The sequence below is a fragment of the Schistocerca cancellata genome, chromosome 5, assembly GCF_023864275.1.
Source record: "Schistocerca cancellata isolate TAMUIC-IGC-003103 chromosome 5, iqSchCanc2.1, whole genome shotgun sequence".
Taxonomy (NCBI): domain Eukaryota; kingdom Metazoa; phylum Arthropoda; class Insecta; order Orthoptera; family Acrididae; genus Schistocerca; species Schistocerca cancellata.
The window spans coordinates 646,293,249-646,312,373 of NC_064630.1; the positions used below are offsets into that span (position 1 = coordinate 646,293,249).

A 19,125-nucleotide genomic window follows, 5' to 3' on the forward strand; every position below is an offset into this window, starting at 1 on the left:
AGTACGTCTCGATGGGATTTAAGTCGGAAGAACGGGCAGCTAGTCCATCTGGTGAATGCCCTCTCGTCCCAAGAGCTGCTCCACCTGTGCTTGCAGTGCAGTCGCACATTGTCATTCACAAAAGTGAAATCAGGGCCGAAAGCAGCCCTCAAAAGATGCACACGGGGAAGGAGTACATTGTCTCAATAACGTTTGTAACTGCTCCTTCTACTGAAAATGTTCATTGATGAAGGTCATGCTCCGACCAGCTAGTGGTAGAATGTCTGTATACTGTCTGATAAGGAACGTTACAAAAAAAGTCTGTCCTGCTGCAGTATATCCACGCCGAGTGCGTATTAATTGTACCGGCCAGCTCAAATAACCATATGCTCACCGACCTGTACGAGCACAGTTACACGTAGATGCATACAAACTGCTGTTATTGCACGAATCGTGGTCACAGTGTACATACAGCAATAGTAACTCCACTAAACGTTTCAGTTTACGTAAGCTAAATATTCTGAATCAGTACGATAACTTTTTTAGAGAGGTAAAGAATATATACAGGGTGAGTCACCTAACATTACCGCTGGATATATTTCGTAAACCACATCAAATACTGACGAATCGATTCCACAGACCGAACGTGAGGAGAGGGGCTAGTGTAACTGGTTAATACAAACCATAAAAAAATGCACGGAAGTATGTTTTTTAACACGAACCTACGTTTTTTTAAATGGAACCCCGTTAGCTTTGTTAGCACATCTGAACATATAAACAAATACGTAATCAGTGCCGTTTGTTGCATTGTAAAATGTTAATTACATCCGGAGATATTGTAACCTAAAGTTGACGCTTGAATACCACTCCTCCGCTGTTTTCGTGTAGTACGTAAAGAAATATGAATGTTTTAGTTGGACCACTTTTTTTCGCTTTGTGATAAATGGCGCTGTAACAGCCACAAACATATGGCTCACAATTTTAGACGAACAGTTGGTAACAGGTAGGTTTTTTTAAATTAAAATACAGAACGTAGGTACGTTTGAACATTTTATTTCGGTTGTTCCAATGTGATACATGTACCTTTGTGAACTTATCGTTTCTGAGAACGCATGTTGTTACAGCGTGATTACCTGTAAATACCACATTAATGCAACAAATGCTCAAAATTATGTTCGTCAATACATTTGGCAATACGTGTAACGACATTCCTCTCAACAGCGAGTAGTTCGCTTTCCGTAATGTTCGCACATGCATCGACAATGCGCTGACGCATGTTGTCAGGCGTTGTCGGTGGATCACGATAGCAAATATCCTTCAACTTTCGTCACAGAAAGAAATCCGGGGACGTCAGATCCGGTGAACGTGCGGGCCGTAGTATGGTGCTTTGACGACCAATCCACCTGTCATGAAATATGCTATTCAATACTGCTTTAACCGCACGGGAGCTATGTGCCGGACATCCATCATTTTGGAAGTATATCGCCATTCTGTCATGCAGTGAAACATCTTGTAGTAACATCGATAACATTACGTAGGAAATCAGCATACATTGCACCATTTATACTGCCATCGATAAAATGGGGGCCAATTATCCTTCCTCCCATAATGCTGCACCATACATTAACCCGCCAAGGTCGCTGATATTCCACGTGTCGCAGCCATCGGGGATTTTCCGTTGCCCAATAGTGCATATTATGCCGGTTTACGTTACCGCTGTTGGCGAATGACACTTCGTCGCTAAATAGAACGCGTTCAAAAAATTTGTCATTGTCCCGTTATTTCTCTTGTGCCCAGTGGCAGAACTGTACACGACGTTCAAAGTCGTCGCCAAGCAATTCCTGGTGCATAGAAATATGGTACGGGTGCAATCGATGTTGATGTAGCAGCACCGACGTTTTTGAGATTCCCGATTCTCGCGCAGTTTGTCTGCTACTGATAGCGGATTAGCCGCGACAGCAGCTAAAACACCTACCTGGGCATCATCATTTGTTGCAGGTCGTGGCTGACGTTTCACATGTGGCTGAACACTTCCTGTTTCCTTAAATACCGTAACTATCTGACGAACGGTCCGGACACTTGTATGATGTCGTCCAGGATACCGAGCAGCATACATAGCACACGCCCGTTGGGCATTTTGACCCCAATAGCCATACATCAATACGATATGGACATTTTCCGCAATTGGTAAACGGTCCAATTTAACACGGGTAATGTATCACGAAGAAAATACCGTCTGTACTGGCGGAATGTTACTTGATACCACGTACTTATACGTTTGTGACTATTACAGCGCCATCTATCACAAAGCGAAAAAAGTGGTCCAACTAAGACATTCATATTTCTTTACGTACTAAACGAATATGTAATAAAAATGGGAGTTCCTATTTTAAAAAAGCAGTTGATATCCGTTTTACCTATGGCAGCGCCATCTAGCGGCCAACCATAGCGCCATCTGGTTTGCCCCTTCAAGCTAGACGAGTTTCGTTGTTTGAAGTTTTTTCAAATGGTTCAAATGGCTCTGAGCACTATGCGATTTAACTTATGAGGTCATCAGTCGCCTAGAATTTAGAACTAATTAAACCTAACTAACCTAAGGACATCACACACATCCATGCCCGAGGCAGGATTCGAACGTGCGACCGTAGCGGTCGCTCTATTCCAGACTGTAGCGCTTAGAACCGCACGGCCACTCCGGCCGGCGTAGTTTTTTCGCTTGATGCTTGTTTCGTGACACATTTGGCCCGGTCACTATCAATGAACCACCCAATATATATATATATATATATATATATATATATATATATATATATATATATATATATATATATATATATCAGTACAACGATACAGATTAATAACAGAGCGCTGCAAATATATATATATATATATATTTGCAGCGCTCTGTTATTAATCTGTATCGTTGTACTGATAAAACGTTTCGTAAGCACGTAATATTATTTGGTTTGAAATAAATATCAAACACGGTAAATTCACGTTATGCTGGTTTATTATAGTCTAAGTACATCCTATCATTGTCTTAAAGATGTAACCTTTCCCTAAGCAGGGTGGAATTAGTTACGTAAATTTCAGTCAAAGAGTCTGCAATAAGATCCCGATTTCACCAGTTGCTTTAACGAGATCTAAGTATTTTGTCACAATTCGATACTAAAATTCCCTTCCTTTTTCGATAAATTACTAACGGTCTGTCACTTTGGGACAAAGTTGCGTCTTCCATTGATAATAATCAATTTAAGACAAATTTCGGTTATTTTCCTATGTTGACTTAACGCAATGATGTACTCAAAGTTGCTTATCTACCGATTTCAAGCTTAGTGATTTCTGTCCTCTCGCAAATCTCCAAAATGTATCGCCTACATACAAGAGCACACGTTAAGTTACGACACGATCAAGCAAGCGCTAGAAGCACATTAACAATGTATAACTTTATCTTCTGTATTCCGCGGTGTCCTCAAAGAGTACTCACAAGGAATATTTGAGGTCACTTGTTCTACTCCGTGACCTATAAGTGCATTACTTTGCGATTTACTTTTACTTTAATTTGATACAAAAGGGATTCTATTTTACTTTCGTTTGCAAAAATACTAAGTTACTTTATACTGGATTTCTTTTCTATTTCTTTCTACATTGTTTCTCTTCAGTATACTTGCTACTATTCAAGTGATGCTATTACAGTGGGACTTTGTTTACTTTTTTTTATGAAATCTGGATCTTGGGTTTGGGGCTTGTATTTGGTTTCGGGTACTATTTTTATATTTTCATCTTTGCGTCCAAAGGAAGCGGCAGTATACAGACATTCTACCGCTAGCTGCCGGCCGGGTATGGCCGATCGGTTCTAGGCGCTACAGTCTTGAACCGCGCGGGTTCGAATCCTGCCTCGGGCATGGATGTGTGTGATGTCCTTAGGTTAGTTAGGTTTAAGTAGTTCTAAGTTCTAGGGGAATTATGACCTCAGAAGTTAAGTCCCATAGTGGTCAGAGCCATTTGAACCATTTTTTGAAGCGGCGTTACACGTTGAGCGGCGAGTGTACCGTACTAAAGGATTTGGACATCAGTATCGTTGTGCAACATTATGGCTCCCCACACCTTGACACCTGGACCACCAAAACAATCATGTTCGTCAATGTTGCTGACTGCATAATGTGTTCACACCTCCTGTACGTTGAGCACTATCGGTTTGAGGGTCCAAGAATGAAAGCGTGCGGAGGCATAATGTTGCATTGCCGTGCTGACCTCCAAATCTTTGAATACGATACACCCACCACTCAATGTTGTTGTGACAGTGTTTTCCCTACCTCGTGATGACTGGGTGTTGTGTGATATCCTTAGGTTTAAGTAGTTCTAAGTTCTAGGGGACTGATGACCACAGATGTTAAGTCCCATAGTGCTCAGAGCCATTTGAACCATTTGGTGGACTTGAAGTTCAATTACATGTAAATTGAAGTTGGAGAGGGGAAGAAAGGAAAAGAAAGGGAGGAAATCACTGGTGTCAGCTGCGTCAGGACATTGCGCGAAATCAGCGGCGCCGAATGAAAATGTGTACTGGACCGGGATTCGAACCCGGGGTCTCGTGCTTACTAGACAGGTGCGTTAAACACTGCGCCATCCGGAACACAGCGTTATTGCTACTCCGCGGACTATCTCGGCCCGCCTCATGGCAGGAACATTGCCATGTTCGCTACTCTGAGATTCCCACAGAATGTCGGACGTATTTGTGCATCTGCACTGAAGAAGGTAGTTCCACTGCCCAATTGTGCCAATCAATTATATGAATGCGTGGTGTATTTTTTTTCGGGCACTACGTCCTACCTCCTGTCGAAATCTCAGAAAAGTGAATATGAAGGAAATGGATTTGGGGCTGCGGGTAGGTGGCGCTCGATGGTAGTGTGGATGGGCCGTGACGCGTTCTGAGATGGTCCCTGCAGTTGCCATAAAGCTGTGTCCCGGATGGTGCAGTGGTTTACGCACTTGCCTAGTAAGCAGGAGGTCCCGGGTTCGAATCCCGGTCCGGTTAACATTTTCGCTCGTCGCCGCTGATTCCGCTTACTGTCCTTATGCAGCTCACAGCAGTGATCTCTTCACTTCCCTTTCCTTTCTTCCCCTCTCCACCTTCAATTTGCACATACTGCATCACAGAAGGTTCTTGCGGACATTTCCGAAAGAACAGACACCACGCATTAAATGTAATTGAAGTTCAACGTGTATGCGGCGCATTGCAGGAAACAAGCAACATTACCGTCACTACTAGAGCTCCTCTGATGGATGCAGCTCCCACGACCAACCCGTCGTTCATCGCCGTCCGTATTTCATCGAACAATTAGCGTCAGCCGGGCACATTTCCGAAGCAATGAATATTCCCCACCTGCTAGCCACTAAGCGTTTTACCAACGTAATTGATACGTCCCGCCGACAATTGTGAAAAGTTAAAAACTGCTCCGGCAGCGCTAACGATGTGCCCGCGGGATTTATATTTCCTGGGAGCAGTAACACTTCGTCTTTATGAAGGTGTCATACCCGTGAAACGGATGGGCGGTTTTAAATAGCCTGCTCTTGGATTTCAAGGGCGGCGAGCGTCGTTATACGCAAGTTTAAGCGGACGGCGACGGATCGCAGTGCATTTCGTCCGACGGAAATAGAGCGGGGACACTTCTGCTCATCTCGCAGTGTCGCTCACAGAACGCAGGGCGCTCTCTATTAACGTCGAGAAAGAATGGAAATGTGATGATGCTTTCACTCTCATAATTAACAGCCTTCCATTCTTTCAAACTCACTCCCTAATTTCTTCAATTTTAAAGCATCATCATATTTCCATTTCATATGTCACTCGGAATTCTTGCTGTATGTGATGAAGTATATTTGTTTTTTAACTATCTCGGCTACAGTACCACACGTGATGCGATCAGACTTTGGCAGGAAGCAAAATACTGACACTAATTATGAACGGAAGAATAGGAAAGTAGCAGCTAACGTCGGGAAAGATACGTTCCGGAGAAATATATCTTACAAGACATGTTGAAGAACAGTAAATCTAGGTCTGTAGCATCTATAGATACAGAAAAAGGTAACAGTGTTGAGTGGAATATACTTTTTGAAATTTTGAAGATAGTAAGGAGAAACTACTTGTAGCGAAAGGTTGTCTAAAACTAGCGTAAAGCCAGACAGCAGTTAGGAGTCGACGGACTCGAAAGGGGAGCAGTAGTTGAAAAGGAGTGCGACGAGGTTGATATTTAGAAGTTTTTCAATGATTTAGTAATTCTGTTAGAGACGACAAAGCATTTGGACAATCAGTTGAACGGTGTGGACAGTATCTTGAAAAGAGGTCATGACCGTCGACAAAAGTAAAACAAACGTAGTAGGCTGTCGTCTAATTAAATCAGACGACGATGAGTGCTTTAGATTAGGAAATGAGACAATAAAAGTAGTAGATGAGTTTGCAATTTGCGCAGCAAAATCACTGAAACTTGTAAGCATCGAATATAAAGTTCTTAGGAAACGTTTTCGGAAGATATTTCTCAAGAGTGTCGCCTTGCACGAAAATGAATTACACCTCTGTAGACCATACAGGAACAGAATATGAGCTTTGGGAGTATCGCGCTACAAAATAATGCTGAAGATGAGATCGAATAACTAATGAAGAGATAGTGAATTGAATCGAGGAGAAAAGAAATGTATGCCGAAACTTGACTAAAAGAAGGGATTCATTGATAGGACACATTGTGGGGTATCAGTGAGTTGTCAGTTAGGAAATGTGGGGGCGAATGATTGTAGACTTGCAGGTCCGAAAGAACATTGCATCGTACTTTATAACATCCCAGGCACTCCTATTTCGTATTTATTCGCCAATACCGGGCCCTCGACTCTCAATAAATACGTCCTTCCTGGCCGGGAATATGCGTAATATACCAGTACAGGTTGGGTCTGGCCGTGATTAGTGCACGGATATCCAAAGCGGTTAAGGCGACCGCTCCCATAAAGCGGGAAATCCAGGCTCGGGTCCCAGTCTGGCACAGACAGCAATTAACTTCGGTGATCCGACGGGAACAGTTGTTACCACTGCGGCAAGGCCGTTGGTCTATGCTAATAATAATTGATATTTGTAGAAAATATCATGCTATGATTCATTTATTGATGACTAACGTAAAATGTGCGTATAGCATTTTCGGCCGGGAGTTGTTTTTTTTTTTTTTTTTTTTTTGGGGGGGGGGGGGGTGAGTTCGCTTCCTGTTTGAAGTCTTTACTTGATTCATCTTCGACATCTTGCACTTCGGTAATGGTAGGAACACATACAAGCAGTCCCGAGAGGAGAAGATCCCCGATGTGGCCGGGAATCGAACCCGGGCTACTTGGCACCAACGTTAACCACAACAGAATTAGCTGCTGACTGAATAGAGTAGTTAGTTCGGCGCTACACCGGTGTTGTTGGGCGAAGACAGACACATTATGCGCAACGGATAACGCGAAATTTTTTAAGGATGCGATCGCGTAAGAGTGGATCGCCCCACTACATTGAACTTAAGCAAGGTTGGGATGTGATGAATTTTGATCACGTAGGTTCGCTGTTTACGTAAGTACAACGAATGTCTTGCTAAATACATCGACATTTTAAGTAAAAATTTTAGTGTACAAAGACATGTGCCATGTAATGATACTTAAATGTTACATTTTCATGTTCGGTTGTGTTATTGGCATTTTGGAATAAAAAATCCCCACAATGTGTGGATATGAAATTGCACTAGTTTGCGTATCTAAGAAAAGCTTCTTTTATTGACTCACGAACGAGTACAGTTAGGCGTGATAGTACGTGTTTTGTTGGCGTGGTTAGTGCTATAATGTCCGGCCAGAAGATTCTATTACACCCGTAGTCGTTATCTCGGATGGAGTCCGTCATTTTGAAATACAAAGAGGTTCTAACATACCAGAGATATAGGGAATTACTCGAGAAAAACAATGGTATCTTTCAGTTGAGAAAATCTTTATTCCTTCTGTATTTATTCAGTCCGGAACCGCGCGACTGCTACGGTCGCGGGTTCGAATCCTGCCTCTGGCATGGATGTGTGTGATGTCCTTAGGTTAGTTAGTTTTAAGTAGTTCTAAGTCTAGGGGACTGATGACCTCAGATGTTAAGTCCCATAGTGCTCAGAGTCATTTGAACCATTCTGTATTTATGGCTGATGTTTGATACATATGGGTGAATGCTGATGGCTTTAACACAAGCCGAACGCACTGAAATCGTCCCGATGTCAGGACGGGAGAATAGCTGTGGCAGAAAATATCAACGAACACCACCCAGAAAGATCATCCGTTATCCACAGTGCGTTGGTGACCTTCTTGCGAAATTCCTTGAAACTGGCTCCGTCGCAGACAAATCGAAAGCTGACATTCGAAATGGCAGTGGATGAGGCAACATCAACCGCTACTCGACCGTAGTCCAGTAAGAGTCTCTGGTTCAATACTTCTCACAGGAAAGTAAAGTCCACAGTATATGAGGAATGGGTGGAGGAGACGATAACGTTCTTACAATGCGTTGGACAGCACATCGGGTACGTTCTGTAGGTTTTGTATGTTGTCACCAGGACTTGCATCGTTCTGTACAGAATGGGACATAACTCGAGACAGAACAAAGCTGTACTCGAAAGATACCAATGTTTTTCTCGTCTAATTCTGGTTCTTTTAATATGTCACATGACCTCATTTCAGTCTGAAACTTACGAGTCGCATCCAAGAGGGGGACTGCCAAAATGGCCGCCATGTTGGTGAGATAGCCTCACAGTTTCCGCAATCCCGTCCCTCTTCCATCTCATACAACGTGACTTTATTCACCTGATATTGTTTTGGAAGGGTAGGTCAACACTTATGCACCAACCTGTACTACTACACTAGGAAATGTGAAACTGTGGATAATGAAACTAATTTCTAAGTCTCTTTCACTAAATTACAATTTTTGATTTTCGTTTTTAATAAGCTGTACTTATATAAAAACCTAAGATGAAATGGCTGCAGGAAAAATGTGAAGACATCGAAAAAGATATGATTGTCGGAAGGACAGACTCAGCATACAGGAAAGTCAAAACAACCTTTGGTGACATTAAAAGCAACGGTGGTAACATTAAGAGTGCAACGGGAATTCCACTGTTAAATGCAGAGGAGAGAGCAGATAGGTTGAAAGAATACATTGAAAGCCTCTGTGAGGGTGAAGATTTGTCTGACGTGATAGAAGAAGAAACAGGAGTCGATTTAGAAGAGATAGGGGATCCAGTATTAGAATCGGAATTTAAAAGAGCTTTGGAGGACTTACGGTCAAATAAGGCAGAAGGGATAGATAACATTCCATCAGAATTTCTAAAATCATTGGGGGAAGTGGCAACAAAACGACTATTCACGTTGGTGTGTAGAATATATGAGTCTGGCGATATACCATCTGACTTTCGGAAAAGCATCATCCACACAATTCCGCAGACGGCAAGAGCTGGCAAGTACGAGAATTATCGCACATCAGCTTAACAGCTCATGCATTGAAGCTGCTTACAAGAATAATATACAGAAGAATGGAAAAGAAAATTGAGAATGCGCTAGGTGACGATCAGTTTGGCTTTAGGAAAAGTAAAGGGACGAGAGAGGCAATTCTGACGTTAATAATGGAAGCAAGGCTACAGAAAAATCAAGACACTTTCATAGGATTTGTCGACCTGGAAAAAGCGTTCGACAATATAAAATGGTGCAAGCCGTTCGAGATTCTGAAAAAAGTAGGGGTAAGCTATAGGGAGAGACGGGTCATATACAATATGTACAACAACCAAGAGGGAATAATAAGAGTGGACGATCAAGAACGAAGTGCTCGTATTAAGAAGGGTGTAAGACAAGGCTGTAGCCTTTCGCCCCTACTCTTCAATCTGTACATCGAGGAAGCAATGATGGAAATAAAAGAAAGGTTCAGGAGTGGAATTAAAATACCAGGTGAAAGGATATCAATGATACGATTCGCTGATGACATTGCTCTCCTGAGTGAAAGTGAAGAAGAATTAAATGATCTGCTGAACGGAATGAACAGTCTAATGAGTACACAGTATGGTTTGAGAGTAAATCAGAGAAAGACGAAGGTAATGAGAAGTAGTAGAAATGAGAACAGCGAGAAACTTAACATCGGGATTGATGGTCACGAAGTCTATGACGTTAAGGAATTCTGCTACCTAGGCAGTAAAATAACCAATGACGGACGGAGCAAGGAGGACATCAAAAGCAGACTCGCTATGGCAAAAAAGGCATTTCTGGCCAAGAGAAGTCTACTAATATCAAATACCGGCGTTAATTTGAGGAAGAAATTTCTGAGGATGTACGTCTGGAGTACAGCACCGTATGGTAGTGAAACGTTGACTGTGGGAAAACCGGAACAGAAGAGACTCGAAGCATTTGAGATGTGGTGCTATAGACGAATGTTGAAAATTAGGTGGACTAATAAGGTAAGGAATGAGGAGGTTCTACGCAGAATGGGAGAGGAAAGAAATATGTGGAAAACACTGAGAAGGAGAAGGGACAGGATGATAGGACATCTGCTAAGACATGAGGGAATGACTTCCATGGTACTAGAGGGAGCTGTAGAGGGCGAAAACTGTAGAGGAAGACAGAGATTGGAATACGTCCAGCAAATAATTGAGGACGTAGGTTGCAAGTGCTACTCTGAGATGAAGAGGTTAGCACAGGAAAGGAAATCGTGGCGGACCGCATCAAACCAGTCAGTAGACTGATGACAAAAAAAACAAAAAAAACTTCAGTTTAACGTAAATACAATCCCCTCACATGCAGTGACAATTAATGAATCTATTCATGACTTGGTGGTTGATGGCACGTAATTTTGATGGCGTGTAATATTCTATTAACCAGAGTGCTTTCACATAGTCAGGAAAAAAAACGGAGTATACTAACAATAATAACGCCATCACCTTATATCAGAATCTGTCTTCCGTCTCCCGATCAAAGCGTTGTGTAATGTACTTACAGTTATTCTCTCCCTTGCTCACCCGTATAGTGATAACTGACGGCAGTTTGTTTGGACTGCTTTCGGGACAAAACCAAAATATTTCACGTGCGAGAGTATTAGTACAGAAATACCGCAGGTAGTCGCCGCTGTTGAGCAAAAAACGTTAGCACCTGTTATCGACGCATTCGAACAATGCGTGCCACGAGCAGTTATCACATTTGCGGACTGACAGCGGTTCACTCAAAACTTGTGAGCGACAGTTTCCAAGCGGCGTGTACTGCGGACGTCCGGTTTGTCTGTGTCACAGTTGCCGGAAATGTTTTCTTTTATTCGCTGCAAAATTTCGCGTTTTGAAATATTACACGAGGGGAACATTCGAACGATTCTGTGGCTGAACGGCTGCGATAAAAATGAATAGGGTACGATATACAGAGCGTGGAGCAGTTCTAACTGATGTAACATACCTTTATAATACGAGAGCACGAAACTTCCTAGATGAGTTGCTTCACACCGTGATTGATAGTTCTTTTTTGTGTACAACTTTGGTTCTGAAGCCTCTCGTATAACATTTACTTCCTCCACATATCCATAATACCGGGTGATCAAAAAGTCAGTATAAAATTGAAAACTTAATAAACCATGGAATAATGTAGATAGCGAGGTAAAAATTGACACACATGCTTGGAGTGACATGGGGTTTTATTAGAACAAAAAAAAAGTCACCACATATTGCTAGACGCGTGGAAGATCTCTTGCGCGCGTCGTTTGGTGATGATCGTGTGCTGAGCCGCCACTTTCGTCATGCTTGGCCTCCCAGGTCCCCAGACCTCAGTCCGTGCGATTATTGGCTTTGGGGTTACCTGAAGTCGAAAGTGTATCGTGATCGACCGACATATCTAGGCATGCTGAAAGACAACATCCGACGCCAATGCCTCACCATAACTCCGGACATGCTTTACAGTGCTGTTCACAACATTATTCTTCGACTACAGCTATTGTTGAGGAATGATGGTGGACATATTGAGCATTTCCTGTAAAAGAACATCATCTTTGCTTTGTCTTACTTTGTTATGCTAATTCTTGCTATTCTGATGAGATGAAGCGCCATCTGTCGGACATTTTTTGAACGTTTGTATTTTTTTTTGTCCTAATAAAACCCCATTTCATTCCAAGAATGTGTGTCAATTTGTACCTCTCTATCTACATTATTCCGTGATTTCTTCAAATTTGTACTGCCTTTTTGATCACCCGGTATATCCTGTGGTCGAGAGGGAGGTCGTTTGAAGGTGTGCAGGCAGCGAAACATTTTCAGGGGAGCCGATTTAAATGTCACTACAGTTTGTCTGACGAACAAATTTCAGGGGGGGGGGGGGGGGGTAACTGCGATCTTGAGACAGCTGCAGTCTCTTGCTCTGTTTCAGAAGCCTCTCCGCCTGTAAGGTCCGGGCATTCGCAGAATGTGTGCACTGTTGGCATAGCGGGTGAGTCATACCAGATGTGGAACGGTTCTTTAGGATGTCGATGCAGCTGCAGTTTTTGGCTCATGTCGGTACTAAAGAAGTGGTCGGGAGAGATTCTCTTGTTTCCAGCGGATATCTGAAATAAAGACAGCCACTCTTGCTTGCAAGACGAAGGCGGGCTTCGCAATCTTTAGCATCGTTGAGAGCGAGAGGAGCACTGCTAGGTCCCTGGTAAAAAATTCGGTTGATTTATCTCCGGCCTTTACCAGCTTTCGCTACCTTTAACTATTTCAGCTTCAGTTCTTTCCATGAGGGCTTGGAGCTCTGGTTGATTCTCGACACACTTACGACAATTAGCAACTATAATACCAATGTTTCATATGTCCACCTGTAACGGTACTTTGACTACCGCGCCTCCACCAATACAATGATATGATTTACGATCGTGCATGCAGAAGAACGCTGCGCCAACGACCGATTTTTATAAATAATTTTGATCTTTTTTTTTTACTTTTGCGTAGACCTTTGGTAGACTGTCGAGTGGAGGGTATGAATCAGAGGCGACCGTGTAGGCTGTAGTTTCCTTCACCTGAACCACATGGAGAGGTCTCAGGTTGTGCTTGAGAGATCAGGAGATAGTAGCGGGGGTTGTGAGAGATGGACTGGGCCGTCTTTTAAATTAGTGTCTCGGAAAAGCACAAATTGGGGTTCACTCGTAAAAGGAGCAGGTAAAACACAGGAAGAGGGTGTGTAGTGTTTCCTTTTCTCGGGGTTCTGCCGTGAAAATACAAAATAGAAAATCTGATTGGCTTTTGAATTTTGATTGATTAAGTTAAGGATAAGTCGGACTTCGTATTACTGATTGAGATAGTGCTGTAATTTGACCGTGAATGGCAGACCGGGTCGGCAACACTACAAAAAGCGACTGTAAGGAAATAGCATCAGAAATAAGTTGAAATTTACCTTATAATTCTGTTAGAAGCGTAGTATTTATTATAATATAGTCTTCGTGGCTGCGTCTGGAATACTTCTTAATTTTCTTGTAGGATGTCCTTTTTCTCATTGCTTGCTGGTCCTCTTGTTCTCCGTCTGATGAAAATTTATTTAAGTTGTCACTGTCAGGATTAATTTATAAATTTGGCGATAACCATTTCGAATCACTACTGAAATAACTTCGTTTCGTAATATAGTTTTAATGTTTTAATTTCCACATAAAAGCATATTTAACACAGCGCCGAAAAATACATGTCTTGAACGTATGAAGACAAGAGAGTAATCCATCAGTTGTTTTAAAAAAAAAACACCTACGCAAAAGTAAAAAAAAAAGATCAAAATTATTTATAAAAATCGGTCGTTGGCGCAGCGTTCTTCTGCATGCACGATCGTAAATCATATCATTGTATTGGTGGAGGCGCGGTAGTCAAAGTACCGTTACAGGTGGACATATGAAACATTGGTATTATAGTTGCTAATTGTCGTAAGTGTGTCGAGAATCAACCAGAGCTCCAAGCCCTCATGGAAAGAACTGAAGCTGAAATAGTTAAAGGTAGCGAAAGCTGGTAAAGGCCGGAGATAAATCAACCGAATTTTTTACCAGGGACCTAGCAGTGCTCAGAAAAGATAGATTAAATTCAGTCTGTGGTAGGGTGATTTTTTGGTGTTAGAAGCACTTTATCTTCTGCTGAAATTGAAGTAGATGGATGCTGTGAGATATTACGGGCAGAGCTTATATTCGACATCCGGAATAAATTAATAATTGTGTACTTTCATCGACCTGAGATATTATAGTTGGTGAGGTTTCCAAGGAAAATTTTAGTCTTATTTAGAATACATACCCAACTCATAATTGTACCTGAGTTGACTTCAACCTTCCGTCTATGTGTTGGCGAAAGCACGAGTTTAATGTCGATAGCGCCATGATGCTACTTGAGGCGGTGCCTCCTATCGAGCTTTCAAATGCCTTATCCAGTCATTAAAGAGGTATCTATAGTTTATTGTGGGTTCTGAAAAGCGGTGCATCTCACTGTTTTCCTCTTACAGAAGTCGCTCCGAGACATTTATGGAGTGATGACAGGAAAAAAAAATGGACTGACGGACCTTAAGCTGGTAACTGGCCGTTGAGGGACCGATCTACACGAAACTCCCGTTAATGTGTTGTAAATAGATTTAAATTTCCACATCTTCGTCAATATTTATACGGATAATTTGACAAATTGAAGATCTGTGCCGGATCAGGATGCGAACACTGTCCCTACCTTCCTTGGGCAGTGCGGCACGGTTCAGTCAGTCAGATCACGTGTCACGGATCAACGCGAAGCATAAACCTGTCTAGGGTTTCTTCCGTTTCCATGAAAGAAAATCTGTAGCGATGTCCGACAAGCATTCTCATCTGTCGAAATGCTGAAGGTCTGTAAGTTTCTGAGATGGACTAGAAACATTACGTTTAACTTTAATTAGCTGGAATGCGAAAAAATTACAACTCCCAAAATCCGAGGTCTACTGTACCCTACAGCGAAGAAAATATTTTGTGGATTTCGTTTTACCAATTATTTTTCAGATATTATTATTTATAGAAGAAACTTAGTTGTTTATCAGCGTCCACGCGTCTGCGATGGAAACAAAATCGACAGATGTAATTTCTAGAATACACAAGGTAAGTGATACAATGAGTATAAATGATGTAGTAAAAAACGTCGGTAACTCTTTAAGACTGTTGGCAAATGAAACGGTTGTCTGTAAGAAAGTAGCAACGCCAAACGACAATATAGATTTGTAGAATGACGTACAGATGGTTGATGAATGGCGCAGGCTCTAGCTGCCGACAATGAACGTAAATAAATGTAACACTTTGCTCATACATGGGAAAAGAACTCCACTACTGTACAGCTACACTACTGATGATATATTTGTGGTGTCACCGTAAGGCACCACAATTGCTAGGTTGTAGGCTTCAAATCGGCCGCGGTCCGTCAGTACATATCGGACCCGCGAGTCGCCACTGTCGACGCTAGCAGACCGAGCGCCGCCACTCGGCTGGTCTTAAAGAGACAAGCTAGCGCACTGGCCAGTTCCACAGCCGACTTTAGTAGGAATGGTTCACTTGTTATGGCTTCAGAGATCTGATTTGCAGAGACGCTAGTTGGCATAGCCTTCAGCTAAGTCAGTACCTAGACCTGACCAGGTGCCACATACTGTTTATGCATTGACAAGTGATCTACATGTGTGAAGCAATCAGATTTGTAAAGAAGTATTCGCACCCAGTCTATAACTGCACTAGTAAATATTATTGTACAAAGTCAAGATCGACGTTCACCGCTGATGCTGAATGAAAGCTAAGTATTTAATTGTATTCCTGTCTACTAACTTTCTAATCACCTAAGATGTTCCAAATGCGTCCCGTCAAATATAGTTCATTGATCCTCACGTCAGCTTCTTGATCAACGCGTGCAGTTAATGGCCACACCTCGTGATCAAACAAAGAGTCAAATTGCGTGACTCAGCCGGGTCACCCTTTTTCCATGAGGCCCATAGTTCCGCCTCATACATAACAATATTATTGGAAACAGTATTTGCCAGCCGCTGTGGCCGAGCGGTTCTAGACGCTTCAGTCTGGAACCGCGCGACCGCTACGGTTGCAGGTTCGAATCCTGCTTTGGCATAGATGTGTGTGATGCCCTTCGGTTAGTTAGGTTTAAGTAGTTCTAAGTTCTAGGGGACTGATGGCCTCCGATGTTAAGTTCCATAGTGCTCAGAGCCATTTGAACCAAACACTATTTACTGCAAAATATCTACGAGTAACTATGCGGAGTGATCGTAAGTGGAATGACCTCATCAGACAAATAATAGGACAAGCAGATTCATAAGAAGAATCTTAAGGAAATGTAGCTCATCCACGAAAGAAGTGACTTACAGGGCTGTTGTTCGACCGATTCTTAAATTTTGTTCACCAATTTGGGGCCCTTAACAGGTATGACTGATAGAAGAGGTGGAGAAGGCCTAGGAAGAGCGATGCGTTTCGTCACGAAGAGTTTTAGTCGACGCGACAGAGTTACAGAGAAGCTCAACGAACTCTAGTGACAGACACCACAAGAGAGTTGTTGTGTATTCGGGAGAGGTCTACTACTGAAATTTCGAAAGAGTGCTTTCCGGGAAGAGTGGGACAGCTAATTGCTTCCTCCCACATACATCTCGTGGAATGAAAATTCGAGCTGAAACAGTCTTACCGACAATCATTAATCGCATGCGGCATTCGCGAGTGGAACTGGGTAGGGGTGATCCGTTATTGATAACAGAATTACCTCCAGACACACATCATCACTTGGCTTGCGGAATATTGATGTAGATGTAAGTTATACAATGCTTAAGATACTCATACTATAGACCATCAGCTAAATTATTTTAGACTAATGCTGGGTAATGTCTTCAACAAAACTGTGTCCAGTTTCTTGATGCGTCCCTAATAAAGTCAGTAGTGATTACTCTTTCTTCCTAGCCCTTCGTACTATTCTTTACGGTGCTGGACCTTTGCCATCCGTTTGGACGGATTCCTGTTCGCAGTCGTCTCATAGCTCCTCACGTAGAAGAAAAAATCGTGACATACGAGTTTCTTCAGTACCTGCCATCTGAAGTGCACGGCGTGTACAAGACATTCTGCCACATTAGTTTGTACCAGTATCCTGCAAAAACTACAGGTAGGCAGTTTCACTGTAGCCCGCCGTGTGGCCGAGCGGTTCTAGGCGCTTCAATCTGGAACCGCGCGACTGCTACGGTCGCAGGTTCGAATCCTGCCTCGGGCATGGATGTGTGTGATGTCTTTAGGTTTAAGTAGTTCTAAGTTCCAGGGGACGGATGACCTCAGATGCTTAAGTCCCATAGTGCTCAGAGTCATTTGAACCATTTGAAGTTGCACTGTATCTTGGCGGAGCACGCCAGCCCATAGAACGTGCCGCGGAGGAACGCCGCCAAGTGCTGGTTTGGGGGACAAGGCTTAGACTGTGCGAGGGTCTGGTTGTGTTTATAAAGAGCTCTTATCCCACTCTTCGGCTGGGCGCCTGTCCCGTCTGCTTGTTGCTAGCCGCGTCCCCTGGTGACCAAGCTTTGCAGAATTGGGTCTTGACCTCCTTAACCTTAGCGACAACATACTGATGGCGCTGTCCACACAAATCAAGCTCCCAGCACTGTAGCGTCACGCGATATGAGACTGTAAACACGAGTGTCAGCCGAGTACATACGTTTGCTAGTGTACGTGCATCAGACGCCCTCAAATTTCTCTCTCTCTCTCTCTCTCTCTCTCTCTCTCTCTCTCTCTCACTCACTCACTCTCTGTCGTTTCCATGTGTCCATCTTCCTCTCTCTCTCTTCGTCTTGGTATCTCCGTCTCCGTTTCTGTCTCGGAACACGTATCCAATTTCGTTGAGGTATTTATGGACTGAGCTCAAACAAAATTTCAATCTATCCTCTCTCCCTCCCGAAGATTCCCTATTTCGGAATGTATATTTGTTTTTGAGATGTAGACTCAGCTGAGCCTTAAAAAAAACTGCAAGCAGTAGAAATGGACTTCCGAAGAAGATCAACAACAATTTCTAGAAAAGAAAAAAATAAGAAACGACGAAATAATAAAGAGAATGGAAGTAAGAAAAAGAATACACAACGTGGTAGATAGAAGGAAGTTACAACGGTACGGTAATGTTAAGAATGGAAGAAGCCAGAATTCCGAAAATGGTCCTGGAATGGGAGCCAGAGGGAAAGCAGAAAAGAAGACGCCCTATGACCATCTGGCTCCAAAATGTACGACTAACAATGAGAAGAATTGGCGCATAGGAAGAAGATATACAAGATCGAGACGAGGGATATCCTGAGCAGATAAATTAAGATCTTATGTAAAAGATGTAACAATTTCTGATTTTTTGCTATGTTGGAGACAAACCTTTGTATAGAGGAAAATCTCAAGAAATAAAAAAAAGACTGAATTAGACAAAATGCTTCTGTCTGTCTTCATATGTGGCACCCAGTGTCAACAAAAAATATCAATTTATGTATCGCCCATTTTCCCAAAAGAACTGCGAAATACTATACGGAGTAAGGACTTTCAGAAGTGTGAAGCTATTTTTAATGGATAATATGGTGTACAAGGAGATGTCGGCCTTGCGTTTAGCAAATTTCCCAGGTGCTTTTGCGAATCATTGAAATGTATTACGTCAATATGCAATTATATAAAACCGAAGAGTTTACAATATTTCAATTTAAGAAAAAAAATGAAACCTGATACACAAAAATGAAAAGTATAGTATTCATTCAGGAATATACTAACCTCTTTCCGTTGTATAATTTGTGTATTGGTATTTCAAAATTTTTATGAATCATACCGTAAGTACCAGAGTACAGCAGCAGACCACTAATGTAGTATTTACTTGCGAATGGAGGCGAAACGGAGTACTGCCTGCAGTCAGATAAACGGAGAGGCAAACTTTAGAGTATAAAGGGTTTAGCAGTTTTAGGTGGGGATGTTTTGAACTATATTTGCATAAGATACCAGTAAAGGTCAGAACTGGTAGGGGCAGCTGAATCACCCAGAATACAAGATTCGATGGGAGGCATCTAAAGCACTGCGAGGCTGTTTGGAGCCGATACTTAACGAGAGAAAAATGAAACTAAATGGAGGAAAATGTCCTGAAGACCAACGTTTTGGCA

General features: G+C 42.5%; 1 non-coding gene across 1 annotated transcript; it reads left to right on the top strand.

Moving 5' to 3' along the window:
• The first annotated feature begins 4,940 nt into the window (after positions 1–4,940).
• On the top strand, positions 4,941–5,017 carry Trnat-agu (transfer RNA threonine (anticodon AGU)). The gene has a single exon. It is a non-coding gene; the product is annotated as a tRNA-Thr (tRNA).
• Positions 5,018–19,125: the final 14,108 nt, after the last annotated feature.